This window comes from Schistocerca cancellata, unplaced genomic scaffold (assembly GCF_023864275.1).
Source record: "Schistocerca cancellata isolate TAMUIC-IGC-003103 unplaced genomic scaffold, iqSchCanc2.1 HiC_scaffold_1102, whole genome shotgun sequence".
In the NCBI taxonomy this organism is placed as follows: Eukaryota; Metazoa; Arthropoda; class Insecta; order Orthoptera; family Acrididae; genus Schistocerca; species Schistocerca cancellata.
The window spans coordinates 2817298-2833648 of record NW_026047101.1 but is presented as its reverse complement, the minus strand read 5'-3'; the positions used below and the strand labels follow the sequence as shown (position 1 = coordinate 2833648).

Genomic DNA, 16351 nt, shown 5'->3' with positions numbered 1-16351 from the left:
GGTCCATATGACAGCGCAAGCACGACAAACGTCTGCGGGAGGAGACGAGACGAGACGAGACGAGACGACTAAGGAATAAATTCGTGGTTACAAATCAAATTTGGAACTCTACACTCCTACACAACAATAGGCGGTGACGTATTTCAGAAATCACCTGCCGATTCGTACTGTTTTGTCGTTTTCAAAGTCTTCTTGGCAAACTTGGTTAGCACATTCTCCCTCAAACTGAGTTAATTACTGCATTTTCGTACCATTACAGTAGTTTAAAAGGCTTAAGGAAGCATCTTTGTCACAACAGAAAGGTAGTTTGAAAATTGGGCTGGCGACATAACAAAAAAAAAAAAAAAAACAGGAAGGGAGCCAACAGCACCCGAGTTTCCCAGGCGGTCACCCATCCAAGTACTAGCCGGGCCCGAAGATGCTTAACTTCGGAGATCGGGCGAGAACCGGTGTATTCATCATGGTATGGCCGTTGGCGCTCATCTAATGTAGGAGCACGGCAGAATTCGAGTTCGGCTTTTCTCCCAACACACATAATGTTAGTTTTCGGCCGCAATTGACGAAAGCGCTTCCTTCCGGAACCGCCAGTTCTTCGAGAACGGCGCGGGGAGGGTCGCCCGGCGTCCCAGCAGAGTGACGGCCGAATTGGCGGGCGCACCGCCGCGTGTGTGAGACGCACTGCTGCTCGTTGCACCCCCTGTCATTCGCTGGGCGCGTGCAGCCTTCGACACTAGCGGAGGACGCATCTTGTCCCTGGTGTTCAGCGGAGGGCCTGTGCGGGGTGTGACAGTGTCGTGCTGGAGGGCGCCACTGGTAGCGATGTGGGCTTCCTCGCCTCGCCTCGCCTCGCCTCACACCAGGTGTCTGCGTAGTTTGCAGTGCATTCGCACCATTCCTATCCCTGTCCCTGTCCCCGTCCCGACTTGTCCCGACTTTGCTCGACTGCCGCTCGCTACCGCTCGGGTCGTGGTCCATATGACAGCGCAAGCACGACAAACGTCTGCGGGAGGAGACGAGACGAGACGAGACGAGACGACTAAGGAATAAATTCGTGGTTACAAATCAAATTTGGAACTCTACACTCCTACACAACAATAGGCGGTGACGTATTTCAGAAATCACCTGCCGATTCGTACTGTTTTGTCGTTTTCAAAGTCTTCTTGGCAAACTTGGTTAGCACATTCTCCCTCAAACTGAGTTAATTACTGCATTTTCGTACCATTACAGTAGTTTAAAAGGCTTAAGGAAGCATCTTTGTCACAACAGAAAGGTAGTTTGAAAATTGGGCTGGCGACATAACAAAAAAAAAAAAAAAAACAGGAAGGGAGCCAACAGCACCCGAGTTTCCCAGGCGGTCACCCATCCAAGTACTAGCCGGGCCCGAAGATGCTTAACTTCGGAGATCGGGCGAGAACCGGTGTATTCATCATGGTATGGCCGTTGGCGCTCATCTAATGTAGGAGCACGGCAGAATTCGAGTTCGGCTTTTCTCCCAACACACATAATGTTAGTTTTCGGCCGCAATTGACGAAAGCGCTTCCTTCCGGAACCGCCAGTTCTTCGAGAACGGCGCGGGGAGGGTCGCCCGGCGTCCCAGCAGAGTGACGGCCGAATTGGCGGGCGCACCGCCGCGTGTGTGAGACGCACTGCTGCTCGTTGCACCCCCTGTCATTCGCTGGGCGCGTGCAGCCTTCGACACTAGCGGAGGACGCATCTTGTCCCTGGTGTTCAGCGGAGGGCCTGTGCGGGGTGTGACAGTGTCGTGCTGGAGGGCGCCACTGGTAGCGATGTGGGCTTCCTCGCCTCGCCTCGCCTCGCCTCACACCAGGTGTCTGCGTAGTTTGCAGTGCATTCGCACCATTCCTATCCCTGTCCCTGTCCCCGTCCCGACTTGTCCCGACTTTGCTCGACTGCCGCTCGCTGCCGCTCGGGTCGTGGTCCATATGACAGCGCAAGCACGACAAACGTCTGCGGGAGGAGACGAGACGAGACGAGACGAGACGACTAAGGAATAAATTCGTGGTTACAAATCAAATTGGGAACTCTACACTCCTACACAACAATAGGCGGTGACGTATTTCAGAAATCACCTGCCGATTCGTACTGTTTTGTCGTTTTCAAAGTCTTCTTGGCAAACTTGGTTAGCACATTCTCCCTCAAACTGAGTTAATTACTGCATTTTCGTACCATTACAGTAGTTTAAAAGGCTTAAGGAAGCATCTTTGTCACAACAGAAAGGTAGTTTGAAAATTGGGCTGGCGACATAACAAAAAAAAAAAAAAAACAGGAAGGGAGCCAACAGCACCCGAGTTTCCCAGGCGGTCACCCATCCAAGTACTAGCCGGGCCCGAAGATGCTTAACTTCGGAGATCGGGCGAGAACCGGTGTATTCATCATGGTATGGCCGTTGGCGCTCATCTAATGTAGGAGCACGGCAGAATTCGAGTTCGGCTTTTCTCCCAACACACATAATGTTAGTTTTCGGCCGCAATTGACGAAAGCGCTTCCTTCCGGAACCGCCAGTTCTTCGAGAACGGCGCGGGGAGGGTCGCCCGGCGTCCCAGCAGAGTGACGGCCGAATTGGCGGGCGCACCGCCGCGTGTGTGAGACGCACTGCTGCTCGTTGCACCCTCTGTCATTCGCTGGGCGCGTGCAGCCTTCGACACTAGCGGAGGACGCATCTTGTCCCTGGTGTTCAGCGGAGGGCCTGTGCGGGGTGTGACAGTGTCGTGCTGGAGGGCGCCACTGGTAGCGATGTGGGCTTCCTCGCCTCGCCTCGCCTCGCCTCACACCAGGTGTCTGCGTAGTTTGCAGTGCATTCGCACCATTCCTATCCCTGTCCCTGTCCCCGTCCCGACTTGTCCCGACTTTGCTCGACTGCCGCTCGCTACCGCTCGGGTCGTGGTCCATATGACAGCGCAAGCACGACAAACGTCTGCGGGAGGAGACGAGACGAGACGAGACGAGACGACTAAGGAATAAATTCGTGGTTACAAATCAAATTTGGAACTCTACACTCCTACACAACAATAGGCGGTGACGTATTTCAGAAATCACCTGCCGATTCGTACTGTTTTGTCGTTTTCAAAGTCTTCTTGGCAAACTTGGTTAGCACATTCTCCCTCAAACTGAGTTAATTACTGCATTTTCGTACCATTACAGTAGTTTAAAAGGCTTAAGGAAGCATCTTTGTCACAACAGAAAGGTAGTTTGAAAATTGGGCTGGCGACATAACAAAAAAAAAAAAAAAAACAGGAAGGGAGCCAACAGCACCCGAGTTTCCCAGGCGGTCACCCATCCAAGTACTAGCCGGGCCCGAAGATGCTTAACTTCGGAGATCGGGCGAGAACCGGTGTATTCATCATGGTATGGCCGTTGGCGCTCATCTAATGTAGGAGCACGGCAGAATTCGAGTTCGGCTTTTCTCCCAACACACATAATGTTAGTTTTCGGCCGCAATTGACGAAAGCGCTTCCTTCCGGAACCGCCAGTTCTTCGAGAACGGCGCGGGGAGGGTCGCCCGGCGTCCCAGCAGAGTGACGGCCGAATTGGCGGGCGCACCGCCGCGTGTGTGAGACGCACTGCTGCTCGTTGCACCCTCTGTCATTCGCTGGGCGCGTGCAGCCTTCGACACTAGCGGAGGACGCATCTTGTCCCTGGTGTTCAGCGGAGGGCCTGTGCGGGGTGTGACAGTGTCGTGCTGGAGGGCGCCACTGGTAGCGATGTGGGCTTCCTCGCCTCGCCTCGCCTCGCCTCACACCAGGTGTCTGCGTAGTTTGCAGTGCATTCGCACCATTCCTATCCCTGTCCCTGTCCCCGTCCCGACTTGTCCCGACTTTGCTCGACTGCCGCTCGCTACCGCTCGGGTCGTGGTCCATATGACAGCGCAAGCACGACAAACGTCTGCGGGAGGAGACGAGACGAGACGAGACGAGACGACTAAGGAATAAATTCGTGGTTACAAATCAAATTTGGAACTCTACACTCCTACACAACAATAGGCGGTGACGTATTTCAGAAATCACCTGCCGATTCGTACTGTTTTGTCGTTTTCAAAGTCTTCTTGGCAAACTTGGTTAGCACATTCTCCCTCAAACTGAGTTAATTACTGCATTTTCGTACCATTACAGTAGTTTAAAAGGCTTAAGGAAGCATCTTTGTCACAACAGAAAGGTAGTTTGAAAATTGGGCTGGCGACATAACAAAAAAAAAAAGAAACAGAAAGGGAGCCAACAGCACCCGGGTTTCCCAGGCGGTCACCCATCCAAGTACTAGCCGGGCCCGAAGATGCTTAACTTCGGAGATCGGACGAGAACCGGTGTATTCATCATGGTATGGCCGTTGGCGCTCATCTAATGTAGGAGCACGGCAGAATTCGAGTTCGGCTTTTCTCCCAACACACATAATGTTAGTTTTCGGCCGCAATTGACGAAAGCGCTTCCTTCCGGAACCGCCAGTTCTTCGAGAACGGCGCGGGGAGGGTCGCCCGGCGTCCCAGCAGAGTGACGGCCGAATTGGCGGGCGCACCGCCGCGTGTGTGAGACGCACTGCTGCTCGTTGCACCCCCTGTCATTCGCTGGGCGCGTGCAGCCTTCGACACTAGCGGAGGACGCATCTTGTCCCTGGTGTTCAGCGGAGGGCCTGTGCGGGGTGTGACAGTGTCGTGCTGGAGGGCGCCACTGGTAGCGATGTGGGCTTCCTCGCCTCGCCTCGCCTCGCCTCACACCAGGTGTCTGCGTAGTTTGCAGTGCATTCGCACCATTCCTATCCCTGTCCCTGTCCCCGTCCCGACTTGTCCCGACTTTGCTCGACTGCCGCTCGCTGCCGCTCGGGTCGTGGTCCATATGACAGCGCAAGCACGACAAACGTCTGCGGGAGGAGACGAGACGAGACGAGACGAGACGACTAAGGAATAAATTCGTGGTTACAAATCAAATTGGGAACTCTACACTCCTACACAACAATAGGCGGTGACGTATTTCAGAAATCACCTGCCGATTCGTACTGTTTTGTCGTTTTCAAAGTCTTCTTGGCAAACTTGGTTAGCACATTCTCCCTCAAACTGAGTTAATTACTGCATTTTCGTACCATTACAGTAGTTTAAAAGGCTTAAGGAAGCATCTTTGTCACAACAGAAAGGTAGTTTGAAAATTGGGCTGGCGACATAACAAAAAAAAAAAAAAAAACAGGAAGGGAGCCAACAGCACCCGAGTTTCCCAGGCGGTCACCCATCCAAGTACTAGCCGGGCCCGAAGATGCTTAACTTCGGAGATCGGGCGAGAACCGGTGTATTCATCATGGTATGGCCGTTGGCGCTCATCTAATGTAGGAGCACGGCAGAATTCGAGTTCGGCTTTTCTCCCAACACACATAATGTTAGTTTTCGGCCGCAATTGACGAAAGCGCTTCCTTCCGGAACCGCCAGTTCTTCGAGAACGGCGCGGGGAGGGTCGCCCGGCGTCCCAGCAGAGTGACGGCCGAATTGGCGGGCGCACCGCCGCGTGTGTGAGACGCACTGCTGCTCGTTGCACCCTCTGTCATTCGCTGGGCGCGTGCAGCCTTCGACACTAGCGGAGGACGCATCTTGTCCCTGGTGTTCAGCGGAGGGCCTGTGCGGGGTGTGACAGTGTCGTGCTGGAGGGCGCCACTGGTAGCGATGTGGGCTTCCTCGCCTCGCCTCGCCTCGCCTCACACCAGGTGTCTGCGTAGTTTGCAGTGCATTCGCACCATTCCTATCCCTGTCCCTGTCCCCGTCCCGACTTGTCCCGACTTTGCTCGACTGCCGCTCGCTACCGCTCGGGTCGTGGTCCATATGACAGCGCAAGCACGACAAACGTCTGCGGGAGGAGACGAGACGAGACGAGACGAGACGACTAAGGAATAAATTCGTGGTTACAAATCAAATTTGGAACTCTACACTCCTACACAACAATAGGCGGTGACGTATTTCAGAAATCACCTGCCGATTCGTACTGTTTTGTCGTTTTCAAAGTCTTCTTGGCAAACTTGGTTAGCACATTCTCCCTCAAACTGAGTTAATTACTGCATTTTCGTACCATTACAGTAGTTTAAAAGGCTTAAGGAAGCATCTTTGTCACAACAGAAAGGTAGTTTGAAAATTGGGCTGGCGACATAACAAAAAAAAAAAAAAAAACAGGAAGGGAGCCAACAGCACCCGAGTTTCCCAGGCGGTCACCCATCCAAGTACTAGCCGGGCCCGAAGATGCTTAACTTCGGAGATCGGGCGAGAACCGGTGTATTCATCATGGTATGGCCGTTGGCGCTCATCTAATGTAGGAGCACGGCAGAATTCGAGTTCGGCTTTTCTCCCAACACACATAATGTTAGTTTTCGGCCGCAATTGACGAAAGCGCTTCCTTCCGGAACCGCCAGTTCTTCGAGAACGGCGCGGGGAGGGTCGCCCGGCGTCCCAGCAGAGTGACGGCCGAATTGGCGGGCGCACCGCCGCGTGTGTGAGACGCACTGCTGCTCGTTGCACCCTCTGTCATTCGCTGGGCGCGTGCAGCCTTCGACACTAGCGGAGGACGCATCTTGTCCCTGGTGTTCAGCGGAGGGCCTGTGCGGGGTGTGACAGTGTCGTGCTGGAGGGCGCCACTGGTAGCGATGTGGGCTTCCTCGCCTCGCCTCGCCTCGCCTCACACCAGGTGTCTGCGTAGTTTGCAGTGCATTCGCACCATTCCTATCCCTGTCCCTGTCCCCGTCCCGACTTGTCCCGACTTTGCTCGACTGCCGCTCGCTACCGCTCGGGTCGTGGTCCATATGACAGCGCAAGCACGACAAACGTCTGCGGGAGGAGACGAGACGAGACGAGACGAGACGACTAAGGAATAAATTCGTGGTTACAAATCAAATTTGGAACTCTACACTCCTACACAACAATAGGCGGTGACGTATTTCAGAAATCACCTGCCGATTCGTACTGTTTTGTCGTTTTCAAAGTCTTCTTGGCAAACTTGGTTAGCACATTCTCCCTCAAACTGAGTTAATTACTGCATTTTCGTACCATTACAGTAGTTTAAAAGGCTTAAGGAAGCATCTTTGTCACAACAGAAAGGTAGTTTGAAAATTGGGCTGGCGACATAACAAAAAAAAAAAGAAACAGAAAGGGAGCCAACAGCACCCGGGTTTCCCAGGCGGTCACCCATCCAAGTACTAGCCGGGCCCGAAGATGCTTAACTTCGGAGATCGGACGAGAACCGGTGTATTCATCATGGTATGGCCGTTGGCGCTCATCTAATGTAGGAGCACGGCAGAATTCGAGTTCGGCTTTTCTCCCAACACACATAATGTTAGTTTTCGGCCGCAATTGACGAAAGCGCTTCCTTCCGGAACCGCCAGTTCTTCGAGAACGGCGCGGGGAGGGTCGCCCGGCGTCCCAGCAGAGTGACGGCCGAATTGGCGGGCGCACCGCCGCGTGTGTGAGACGCACTGCTGCTCGTTGCACCCCCTGTCATTCGCTGGGCGCGTGCAGCCTTCGACACTAGCGGAGGACGCATCTTGTCCCTGGTGTTCAGCGGAGGGCCTGTGCGGGGTGTGACAGTGTCGTGCTGGAGGGCGCCACTGGTAGCGATGTGGGCTTCCTCGCCTCGCCTCGCCTCGCCTCGCCTCACACCAGGTGTCTGCGTAGTTTGCAGTGCATTCGCACCATTCCTATCCCTGTCCCTGTCCCCGTCCCGACTTGTCCCGACTTTGCTCGACTGCCGCTCGCTGCCGCTCGGGTCGTGGTCCATATGACAGCGCAAGCACGACAAACGTCTGCGGGAGGAGACGAGACGAGACGAGACGAGACGACTAAGGAATAAATTCGTGGTTACAAATCAAATTTGGAACTCTACACTCCTACACAACAATAGGCGGTGACGTATTTCAGAAATCACCTGCCGATTCGTACTGTTTTGTCGTTTTCAAAGTCTTCTTGGCAAACTTGGTTAGCACATTCTCCCTCAAACTGAGTTAATTACTGCATTTTCGTACCATTACAGTAGTTTAAAAGGCTTAAGGAAGCATCTTTGTCACAACAGAAAGGTAGTTTGAAAATTGGGCTGGCGACATAACAAAAAAAAAAAGAAACAGAAAGGGAGCCAACAGCACCCGGGTTTCCCAGGCGGTCACCCATCCAAGTACTAGCCGGGCCCGAAGATGCTTAACTTCGGAGATCGGACGAGAACCGGTGTATTCATCATGGTATGGCCGTTGGCGCTCATCTAATGTAGGAGCACGGCAGAATTCGAGTTCGGCTTTTCTCCCAACACACATAATGTTAGTTTTCGGCCGCAATTGACGAAAGCGCTTCCTTCCGGAACCGCCAGTTCTTCGAGAACGGCGCGGGGAGGGTCGCCCGGCGTCCCAGCAGAGTGACGGCCGAATTGGCGGGCGCACCGCCGCGTGTGTGAGACGCACTGCTGCTCGTTGCACCCCCTGTCATTCGCTGGGCGCGTGCAGCCTTCGACACTAGCGGAGGACGCATCTTGTCCCTGGTGTTCAGCGGAGGGCCTGTGCGGGGTGTGACAGTGTCGTGCTGGAGGGCGCCACTGGTAGCGATGTGGGCTTCCTCGCCTCGCCTCGCCTCGCCTCACACCAGGTGTCTGCGTAGTTTGCAGTGCATTCGCACCATTCCTATCCCTGTCCCTGTCCCCGTCCCGACTTGTCCCGACTTTGCTCGACTGCCGCTCGCTGCCGCTCGGGTCGTGGTCCATATGACAGCGCAAGCACGACAAACGTCTGCGGGAGGAGACGAGACGAGACGAGACGAGACGACTAAGGAATAAATTCGTGGTTACAAATCAAATTGGGAACTCTACACTCCTACACAACAATAGGCGGTGACGTATTTCAGAAATCACCTGCCGATTCGTACTGTTTTGTCGTTTTCAAAGTCTTCTTGGCAAACTTGGTTAGCACATTCTCCCTCAAACTGAGTTAATTACTGCATTTTCGTACCATTACAGTAGTTTAAAAGGCTTAAGGAAGCATCTTTGTCACAACAGAAAGGTAGTTTGAAAATTGGGCTGGCGACATAACAAAAAAAAAAAAAAAAACAGGAAGGGAGCCAACAGCACCCGAGTTTCCCAGGCGGTCACCCATCCAAGTACTAGCCGGGCCCGAAGATGCTTAACTTCGGAGATCGGGCGAGAACCGGTGTATTCATCATGGTATGGCCGTTGGCGCTCATCTAATGTAGGAGCACGGCAGAATTCGAGTTCGGCTTTTCTCCCAACACACATAATGTTAGTTTTCGGCCGCAATTGACGAAAGCGCTTCCTTCCGGAACCGCCAGTTCTTCGAGAACGGCGCGGGGAGGGTCGCCCGGCGTCCCAGCAGAGTGACGGCCGAATTGGCGGGCGCACCGCCGCGTGTGTGAGACGCACTGCTGCTCGTTGCACCCTCTGTCATTCGCTGGGCGCGTGCAGCCTTCGACACTAGCGGAGGACGCATCTTGTCCCTGGTGTTCAGCGGAGGGCCTGTGCGGGGTGTGACAGTGTCGTGCTGGAGGGCGCCACTGGTAGCGATGTGGGCTTCCTCGCCTCGCCTCGCCTCGCCTCACACCAGGTGTCTGCGTAGTTTGCAGTGCATTCGCACCATTCCTATCCCTGTCCCTGTCCCCGTCCCGACTTGTCCCGACTTTGCTCGACTGCCGCTCGCTACCGCTCGGGTCGTGGTCCATATGACAGCGCAAGCACGACAAACGTCTGCGGGAGGAGACGAGACGAGACGAGACGAGACGACTAAGGAATAAATTCGTGGTTACAAATCAAATTTGGAACTCTACACTCCTACACAACAATAGGCGGTGACGTATTTCAGAAATCACCTGCCGATTCGTACTGTTTTGTCGTTTTCAAAGTCTTCTTGGCAAACTTGGTTAGCACATTCTCCCTCAAACTGAGTTAATTACTGCATTTTCGTACCATTACAGTAGTTTAAAAGGCTTAAGGAAGCATCTTTGTCACAACAGAAAGGTAGTTTGAAAATTGGGCTGGCGACATAACAAAAAAAAAAAGAAACAGAAAGGGAGCCAACAGCACCCGGGTTTCCCAGGCGGTCACCCATCCAAGTACTAGCCGGGCCCGAAGATGCTTAACTTCGGAGATCGGACGAGAACCGGTGTATTCATCATGGTATGGCCGTTGGCGCTCATCTAATGTAGGAGCACGGCAGAATTCGAGTTCGGCTTTTCTCCCAACACACATAATGTTAGTTTTCGGCCGCAATTGACGAAAGCGCTTCCTTCCGGAACCGCCAGTTCTTCGAGAACGGCGCGGGGAGGGTCGCCCGGCGTCCCAGCAGAGTGACGGCCGAATTGGCGGGCGCACCGCCGCGTGTGTGAGACGCACTGCTGCTCGTTGCACCCCCTGTCATTCGCTGGGCGCGTGCAGCCTTCGACACTAGCGGAGGACGCATCTTGTCCCTGGTGTTCAGCGGAGGGCCTGTGCGGGGTGACAGTGTCGTGCTGGAGGGCGCCACTGGTAGCGATGTGGGCTTCCTCGCCTCGCCTCGCCTCGCCTCACACCAGGTGTCTGCGTAGTTTGCAGTGCATTCGCACCATTCCTATCCCTGTCCCTGTCCCCGTCCCGACTTGTCCCGACTTTGCTCGACTGCCGCTCGCTGCCGCTCGGGTCGTGGTCCATATGACAGCGCAAGCACGACAAACGTCTGCGGGAGGAGACGAGACGAGACGAGACGAGACGACTAAGGAATAAATTCGTGGTTACAAATCAAATTGGGAACTCTACACTCCTACACAACAATAGGCGGTGACGTATTTCAGAAATCACCTGCCGATTCGTACTGTTTTGTCGTTTTCAAAGTCTTCTTGGCAAACTTGGTTAGCACATTCTCCCTCAAACTGAGTTAATTACTGCATTTTCGTACCATTACAGTAGTTTAAAAGGCTTAAGGAAGCATCTTTGTCACAACAGAAAGGTAGTTTGAAAATTGGGCTGGCGACATAACAAAAAAAAAAAAAAAACAGGAAGGGAGCCAACAGCACCCGAGTTTCCCAGGCGGTCACCCATCCAAGTACTAGCCGGGCCCGAAGATGCTTAACTTCGGAGATCGGGCGAGAACCGGTGTATTCATCATGGTATGGCCGTTGGCGCTCATCTAATGTAGGAGCACGGCAGAATTCGAGTTCGGCTTTTCTCCCAACACACATAATGTTAGTTTTCGGCCGCAATTGACGAAAGCGCTTCCTTCCGGAACCGCCAGTTCTTCGAGAACGGCGCGGGGAGGGTCGCCCGGCGTCCCAGCAGAGTGACGGCCGAATTGGCGGGCGCACCGCCGCGTGTGTGAGACGCACTGCTGCTCGTTGCACCCTCTGTCATTCGCTGGGCGCGTGCAGCCTTCGACACTAGCGGAGGACGCATCTTGTCCCTGGTGTTCAGCGGAGGGCCTGTGCGGGGTGTGACAGTGTCGTGCTGGAGGGCGCCACTGGTAGCGATGTGGGCTTCCTCGCCTCGCCTCGCCTCGCCTCACACCAGGTGTCTGCGTAGTTTGCAGTGCATTCGCACCATTCCTATCCCTGTCCCTGTCCCCGTCCCGACTTGTCCCGACTTTGCTCGACTGCCGCTCGCTACCGCTCGGGTCGTGGTCCATATGACAGCGCAAGCACGACAAACGTCTGCGGGAGGAGACGAGACGAGACGAGACGAGACGACTAAGGAATAAATTCGTGGTTACAAATCAAATTTGGAACTCTACACTCCTACACAACAATAGGCGGTGACGTATTTCAGAAATCACCTGCCGATTCGTACTGTTTTGTCGTTTTCAAAGTCTTCTTGGCAAACTTGGTTAGCACATTCTCCCTCAAACTGAGTTAATTACTGCATTTTCGTACCATTACAGTAGTTTAAAAGGCTTAAGGAAGCATCTTTGTCACAACAGAAAGGTAGTTTGAAAATTGGGCTGGCGACATAACAAAAAAAAAAAGAAACAGAAAGGGAGCCAACAGCACCCGGGTTTCCCAGGCGGTCACCCATCCAAGTACTAGCCGGGCCCGAAGATGCTTAACTTCGGAGATCGGACGAGAACCGGTGTATTCATCATGGTATGGCCGTTGGCGCTCATCTAATGTAGGAGCACGGCAGAATTCGAGTTCGGCTTTTCTCCCAACACACATAATGTTAGTTTTCGGCCGCAATTGACGAAAGCGCTTCCTTCCGGAACCGCCAGTTCTTCGAGAACGGCGCGGGGAGGGTCGCCCGGCGTCCCAGCAGAGTGACGGCCGAATTGGCGGGCGCACCGCCGCGTGTGTGAGACGCACTGCTGCTCGTTGCACCCCCTGTCATTCGCTGGGCGCGTGCAGCCTTCGACACTAGCGGAGGACGCATCTTGTCCCTGGTGTTCAGCGGAGGGCCTGTGCGGGGTGACAGTGTCGTGCTGGAGGGCGCCACTGGTAGCGATGTGGGCTTCCTCGCCTCGCCTCGCCTCGCCTCACACCAGGTGTCTGCGTAGTTTGCAGTGCATTCGCACCATTCCTATCCCTGTCCCTGTCCCCGTCCCGACTTGTCCCGACTTTGCTCGACTGCCGCTCGCTGCCGCTCGGGTCGTGGTCCATATGACAGCGCAAGCACGACAAACGTCTGCGGGAGGAGACGAGACGAGACGAGACGAGACGACTAAGGAATAAATTCGTGGTTACAAATCAAATTTGGAACTCTACACTCCTACACAACAATAGGCGGTGACGTATTTCAGAAATCACCTGCCGATTCGTACTGTTTTGTCGTTTTCAAAGTCTTCTTGGCAAACTTGGTTAGCACATTCTCCCTCAAACTGAGTTAATTACTGCATTTTCGTACCATTACAGTAGTTTAAAAGGCTTAAGGAAGCATCTTTGTCACAACAGAAAGGTAGTTTGAAAATTGGGCTGGCGACATAACAAAAAAAAAAAAAAAGCAGGAAGGGAGCCAACAGCACCCGGGTTTCCCAGGCGGTCACCCATCCAAGTACTAGCCGGGCCCGAAGATGCTTAACTTCGGAGATCGGACGAGAACCGGTGTATTCATCATGGTATGGCCGTTGGCGCTCATCTAATGTAGGAGCACGGCAGAATTCGAGTTCGGCTTTTCTCCCAACACACATAATGTTAGTTTTCGGCCGCAATTGACGAAAGCGCTTCCTTCCGGAACCGCCAGTTCTTCGAGAACGGCGCGGGGAGGGTCGCCCGGCGTCCCAGCAGAGTGACGGCCGAATTGGCGGGCGCACCGCCGCGTGTGTGAGACGCACTGCTGCTCGTTGCACCCCCTGTCATTCGCTGGGCGCGTGCAGCCTTCGACACTAGCGGAGGACGCATCTTGTCCCTGGTGTTCAGCGGAGGGCCTGTGCGGGGTGACAGTGTCGTGCTGGAGGGCGCCACTGGTAGCGATGTGGGCTTCCTCGCCTCGCCTCGCCTCGCCTCACACCAGGTGTCTGCGTAGTTTGCAGTGCATTCGCACCATTCCTATCCCTGTCCCTGTCCCCGTCCCGACTTGTCCCGACTTTGCTCGACTGCCGCTCGCTGCCGCTCGGGTCGTGGTCCATATGACAGCGCAAGCACGACAAACGTCTGCGGGAGGAGACGAGACGAGACGAGACGAGACGACTAAGGAATAAATTCGTGGTTACAAATCAAATTTGGAACTCTACACTCCTACACAACAATAGGCGGTGACGTATTTCAGAAATCACCTGCCGATTCGTACTGTTTTGTCGTTTTCAAAGTCTTCTTGGCAAACTTGGTTAGCACATTCTCCCTCAAACTGAGTTAATTACTGCATTTTCGTACCATTACAGTAGTTTAAAAGGCTTAAGGAAGCATCTTTGTCACAACAGAAAGGTAGTTTGAAAATTGGGCTGGCGACATAACAAAAAAAAAAAAAAAACAGGAAGGGAGCCAACAGCACCCGGGTTTCCCAGGCGGTCACCCATCCAAGTACTAGCCGGGCCCGAAGATGCTTAACTTCGGAGATCGGACGAGAACCGGTGTATTCATCATGGTATGGCCGTTGGCGCTCATCTAATGTAGGAGCACGGCAGAATTCGAGTTCGGCTTTTCTCCCAACACACATAATGTTAGTTTTCGGCCGCAATTGACGAAAGCGCTTCCTTCCGGAACCGCCAGTTCTTCGAGAACGGCGCGGGGAGGGTCGCCCGGCGTCCCAGCAGAGTGACGGCCGAATTGGCGGGCGCACCGCCGCGTGTGTGAGACGCACTGCTGCTCGTTGCACCCCCTGTCATTCGCTGGGCGCGTGCAGCCTTCGACACTAGCGGAGGACGCATCTTGTCCCTGGTGTTCAGCGGAGGGCCTGTGCGGGGTGTGACAGTGTCGTGCTGGAGGGCGCCACTGGTAGCGATGTGGGCTTCCTCGCCTCGCCTCGCCTCGCCTCGCCTGACACCAGGTGTCTGCGTAGTTTGCAGTGCATTCGCACCATTCCTATCCCTGTCCCTGTCCCCGTCCCGACTTGTCCCGACTTTGCTCGACTGCCGCTCGCTGCCGCTCGGGTCGTGGTCCATATGACAGCGCAAGCACGACAAACGTCTGCGGGAGGAGACGAGACGAGACGAGACGAGACGACTAAGGAATAAATTCGTGGTTACAAATCAAATTTGGAACTCTACACTCCTACACAACAATAGGCGGTGACGTATTTCAGAAATCACCTGCCGATTCGTACTGTTTTGTCGTTTTCAAAGTCTTCTTGGCAAACTTGGTTAGCACATTCTCCCTCAAACTGAGTTAATTACTGCATTTTCGTACCATTACAGTAGTTTAAAAGGCTTAAGGAAGCATCTTTGTCACAACAGAAAGGTAGTTTGAAAATTGGGCTGGCGACATAACAAAAAAAAAAAAAAAAACAGGAAGGGAGCCAACAGCACCCGGGTTTGCCAGGCGGTCACCCATCCAAGTACTAGCCGGGCCCGAAGATGCTTAACTTCGGAGATCGGACGAGAACCGGTGTATTCATCATGGTATGGCCGTTGGCGCTCATCTAATGTAGGAGCACGGCAGAATTCGAGTTCGGCTTTTCTCCCAACACACATAATGTTAGTTTTCGGCCGCAATTGACGAAAGCGCTTCCTTCCGGAACCGCCAGTTCTTCGAGAACGGCGCGGGGAGGGTCGCCCGGCGTCCCAGCAGAGTGACGGCCGAATTGGCGGGCGCACCGCCGCGTGTGTGAGACGCACTGCTGCTCGTTGCACCCCCTGTCATTCGCTGGGCGCGTGCAGCCTTCGACACTAGCGGAGGACGCATCTTGTCCCTGGTGTTCAGCGGAGGGCCTGTGCGGGGTGTGACAGTGTCGTGCTGGAGGGCGCCACTGGTAGCGATGTGGGCTTCCTCGCCTCGCCTCGCCTCGCCTCACACCAGGTGTCTGCGTAGTTTGCAGTGCATTCGCACCATTCCTATCCCTGTCCCTGTCCCCGTCCCGACTTGTCCCGACTTTGCTCGACTGCCGCTCGCTGCCGCTCGGGTCGTGGTCCATATGACAGCGCAAGCACGACAAACGTCTGCGGGAGGAGACGAGACGAGACGAGACGAGACGACTAAGGAATAAATTCGTGGTTACAAATCAAATTTGGAACTCTACACTCCTACACAACAATAGGCGGTGACGTATTTCAGAAATCACCTGCCGATTCGTACTGTTTTGTCGTTTTCAAAGTCTTCTTGGCAAACTTGGTTAGCACATTCTCCCTCAAACTGAGTTAATTACTGCATTTTCGTACCATTACAGTAGTTTAAAAGGCTTAAGGAAGCATCTTTGTCACAACAGAAAGGTAGTTTGAAAATTGGGCTGGCGACATAACAAAAAAAAAAAAAAAAACAGGAAGGGAGCCAACAGCACCCGGGTTTCCCAGGCGGTCACCCATCCAAGTACTAGCCGGGCCCGAAGATGCTTAACTTCGGAGATCGGACGAGAACCGGTGTATTCATCATGGTATGGCCGTTGGCGCTCATCTAATGTAGGAGCACGGCAGAATTCGAGTTCGGCTTTTCTCCCAACACACATAATGTTAGTTTTCGGCCGCAATTGACGAAAGCGCTTCCTTCCGGAACCGCCAGTTCTTCGAGAACGGCGCGGGGAGGGTCGCCCGGCGTCCCAGCAGAGTGACGGCCGAATTGGCGGGCGCACCGCCGCGTGTGTGAGACGCACTGCTGCTCGTTGCACCCCCTGTCATTCGCTGGGCGCGTGCAGCCTTCGACACTAGCGGAGGACGCATCTTGTCCCTGGTGTTCAGCGGAGGGCCTGTGCGGGGTGTGACAGTGTCGTGCTGGAGGGCGCCACTGGTAGCGATGTGGGCTTCCTCGCCTCGCCTCGCCTCGCCTCACACCAGGTGTCTGCGTAGT

At 54.2% G+C, this 16351-nt stretch overlaps 17 non-coding genes across 17 annotated transcripts; all 17 read right to left on the bottom strand.

Moving 5' to 3' along the window:
• Window positions 1–358: 358 nt before the first annotated feature.
• LOC126156148 (5S ribosomal RNA) lies at window positions 359–477 on the bottom strand. Its single transcript, XR_007533557.1, has one exon. It is a non-coding gene; the product is annotated as a 5S ribosomal RNA (ribosomal RNA).
• An 849-nt stretch (window positions 478–1326) lies between these two features.
• LOC126156147 (5S ribosomal RNA) lies at window positions 1327–1445 on the bottom strand. The gene has a single exon (XR_007533556.1). It is a non-coding gene; the product is annotated as a 5S ribosomal RNA (ribosomal RNA).
• An 848-nt stretch (window positions 1446–2293) lies between these two features.
• On the bottom strand, window positions 2294–2412 carry LOC126156146 (5S ribosomal RNA). The gene has a single exon (XR_007533555.1). It is a non-coding gene; the product is annotated as a 5S ribosomal RNA (ribosomal RNA).
• An 849-nt stretch (window positions 2413–3261) lies between these two features.
• LOC126156145 (5S ribosomal RNA) lies at window positions 3262–3380 on the bottom strand. Its single transcript, XR_007533554.1, has one exon. It is a non-coding gene; the product is annotated as a 5S ribosomal RNA (ribosomal RNA).
• Window positions 3381–4227: 847 nt separating this feature from the next.
• On the bottom strand, window positions 4228–4346 carry LOC126156075 (5S ribosomal RNA). The gene has a single exon (XR_007533488.1). It is a non-coding gene; the product is annotated as a 5S ribosomal RNA (ribosomal RNA).
• Window positions 4347–5195: 849 nt separating this feature from the next.
• On the bottom strand, window positions 5196–5314 carry LOC126156144 (5S ribosomal RNA). Its single transcript, XR_007533553.1, has one exon. It is a non-coding gene; the product is annotated as a 5S ribosomal RNA (ribosomal RNA).
• Window positions 5315–6163: 849 nt separating this feature from the next.
• On the bottom strand, window positions 6164–6282 carry LOC126156143 (5S ribosomal RNA). Its single transcript, XR_007533552.1, has one exon. It is a non-coding gene; the product is annotated as a 5S ribosomal RNA (ribosomal RNA).
• Window positions 6283–7129: 847 nt separating this feature from the next.
• On the bottom strand, window positions 7130–7248 carry LOC126156074 (5S ribosomal RNA). The gene has a single exon (XR_007533487.1). It is a non-coding gene; the product is annotated as a 5S ribosomal RNA (ribosomal RNA).
• An 852-nt stretch (window positions 7249–8100) lies between these two features.
• Window positions 8101–8219, bottom strand: LOC126156072 (5S ribosomal RNA). The gene has a single exon (XR_007533486.1). It is a non-coding gene; the product is annotated as a 5S ribosomal RNA (ribosomal RNA).
• Window positions 8220–9068: 849 nt separating this feature from the next.
• On the bottom strand, window positions 9069–9187 carry LOC126156142 (5S ribosomal RNA). Its single transcript, XR_007533551.1, has one exon. It is a non-coding gene; the product is annotated as a 5S ribosomal RNA (ribosomal RNA).
• An 847-nt stretch (window positions 9188–10034) lies between these two features.
• LOC126156071 (5S ribosomal RNA) lies at window positions 10035–10153 on the bottom strand. Its single transcript, XR_007533485.1, has one exon. It is a non-coding gene; the product is annotated as a 5S ribosomal RNA (ribosomal RNA).
• An 846-nt stretch (window positions 10154–10999) lies between these two features.
• LOC126156140 (5S ribosomal RNA) lies at window positions 11000–11118 on the bottom strand. The gene has a single exon (XR_007533549.1). It is a non-coding gene; the product is annotated as a 5S ribosomal RNA (ribosomal RNA).
• Window positions 11119–11965: 847 nt separating this feature from the next.
• On the bottom strand, window positions 11966–12084 carry LOC126156070 (5S ribosomal RNA). The gene has a single exon (XR_007533484.1). It is a non-coding gene; the product is annotated as a 5S ribosomal RNA (ribosomal RNA).
• An 846-nt stretch (window positions 12085–12930) lies between these two features.
• On the bottom strand, window positions 12931–13049 carry LOC126156068 (5S ribosomal RNA). Its single transcript, XR_007533482.1, has one exon. It is a non-coding gene; the product is annotated as a 5S ribosomal RNA (ribosomal RNA).
• An 846-nt stretch (window positions 13050–13895) lies between these two features.
• Window positions 13896–14014, bottom strand: LOC126156067 (5S ribosomal RNA). The gene has a single exon (XR_007533481.1). It is a non-coding gene; the product is annotated as a 5S ribosomal RNA (ribosomal RNA).
• Window positions 14015–14868: 854 nt separating this feature from the next.
• On the bottom strand, window positions 14869–14987 carry LOC126156151 (5S ribosomal RNA). The gene has a single exon (XR_007533560.1). It is a non-coding gene; the product is annotated as a 5S ribosomal RNA (ribosomal RNA).
• Window positions 14988–15836: 849 nt separating this feature from the next.
• LOC126156066 (5S ribosomal RNA) lies at window positions 15837–15955 on the bottom strand. The gene has a single exon (XR_007533480.1). It is a non-coding gene; the product is annotated as a 5S ribosomal RNA (ribosomal RNA).
• Window positions 15956–16351: the final 396 nt, after the last annotated feature.